The following is a 2,022-nucleotide window of genomic DNA, read 5'->3' on the forward strand; positions in this document are numbered from 1 at the left end:
GAGGTAGGTGTAGACAGGGCACAACAAACTTTCAATAGGAAATTGAAAAAGAATGTAGGAAAGTCATCGAAAAGGAAGAAAGTTTTGTTGTTAGGCAGTTCTCATGCCAGAGGTGTAGGCCAACTTCTGCAGGAGGAATTAGGACCAGAATACCAGGTCACAAATTTTTTCAAACCAAGTGCTAGTCTGGATCAGGTGACAGAGGATTTAGGTTCACTCTGTAAAGAATTTACCAGGGAAGACACCGTGGTTATTGTGGGAGGGCCAGGGAACAGCATCGACAGAGATCCTGGGTACAGTATAGAGTGTGACCTGGTAAAGATTGCGTCGGCATCGAGACACACCAATGTTGAATTTGTATCTGTCCTGAGACGCCATGACCGACCTCATTTGAACTCTTCTGTTGGGAGAGTTAATTTGGAGTTGGAACGGCTGCTTGGGTCGGGTGCGGAGGCTCATATTGGTGTGGTTCCTGTTGATTATCTCAGTAGGTTGGACTATACCAGGCACGGCCTACATCTCAACAGGAAAGGGAAGGGGAAACTGGCTGGGGTAATAGCAGGAAATTTAAGGGGGGGAGGCACTGCCATGAATGGTAAAATACTAGTGGTTACAGATGTTGGAGCAGCACCTTTTTTAGGATAGGTAAGACAGAGAGATGTCAAGTTCTACGAGAGGTCAGGATTGAAACAAATCTTCAGTTTAGGAAAGAAATTAAACAGCACAATTCTAGCACATTGGATCACCAATCACAGCTATCAATTATAAATTTTCACCAATCACCAGAAATTTTATCTCCACCAAGTTGTATCTCAGTCCTAGGTAATTGCATTGATGAATTAAAGTCACCCAATCCAGTTGACATAATCTGCCTCTCTGAACACCATGTGACCACTGGTATAGGAACTAGGCCTAAGGACAATGAGAAACTCAGACACGAGAGTACTGCAAATGTTAGAATAAGGAAAGGTTCTCATAAAAGTATAATTAAAAATAATGTAAGTATATTTCATCAAAATATTGGGAGATTAAAGAATAAAGTAGATGAGCTTCTGGTGTGTTTAGAAGATTTAGAAGCTGAGAATGAAATAGATATACTATGCCTGTCTGAGCATCACATTGTTACTGATATGGATAAGGTAAATGTAAGTGGATATAAGCTCTCTGCACATGTAATGAGAGAAAATATGGAGAAAGGAGGAGTTGCCATATATGTCAAAAGTTATCATTGTGCAAAAAGTATAGAAACAAAAAAGTTTTGTGTAGAGAAACATATAGAAGCATGTGCCTGTGAGCTTAAATTAAATAAAGGCACATTTATAATTGTAACTGTATATAGGTCCCCATCAGGAAATTTTCATCTATTTCTGAAAAATTTGGACTCCTTGTTGTGCTATCTGTCAGACAGGGGGAAGCAAATTATTATTTGTGGGGACTTCATGTAGATTCTCTGAAAGAGGGTAATAGGAAAAATGACCTTGAAGTATTACACAGTTCTTTCAATTTGACACCCGTTATTGATTTTCCTACTCGGGTGGTAAAGGATAGCAGCTCACTGATAGCTAACTTCTTTATAGACCAAGATAAGTTTAACCAGATAAATGCTCAGCCTGTTGAGAATGGTCTTTCTGATCATGGTGCACAGCTAGTTACAATATATGACATAGCTCCATTCAGCAATACTAAACAGTCCTCCAAAGTAGTACGTTCAGTCAACGATTTAACAATTGCAAATTTCAGGGAAAGCCTACAGCAGTTAGACTGGAATGAGGTGTACCGTGAACCTGATGCCAATTTAAAATATAATTTATTTCATGACATTTTTGTAAATGCATTTGAAAACTGCTTCCCCAAGAAAATAGTTAAATATACTAGTAAGAAACCTTGTAACAAACCATGGCTTACTAAGGGTATAAAAATATCTTGTAACCGGAAAAGGGAAATGTATCTGACAGCAAGAAAGAGTAGTGACCCAGAAACTATCAAAAATTATAAAAACTACTGTGTTATATTAAGAAAAGT

Source organism: Schistocerca piceifrons, chromosome 1 (assembly GCF_021461385.2).
Source record: "Schistocerca piceifrons isolate TAMUIC-IGC-003096 chromosome 1, iqSchPice1.1, whole genome shotgun sequence".
Taxonomy (NCBI): Eukaryota; Metazoa; Arthropoda; class Insecta; order Orthoptera; family Acrididae; genus Schistocerca; species Schistocerca piceifrons.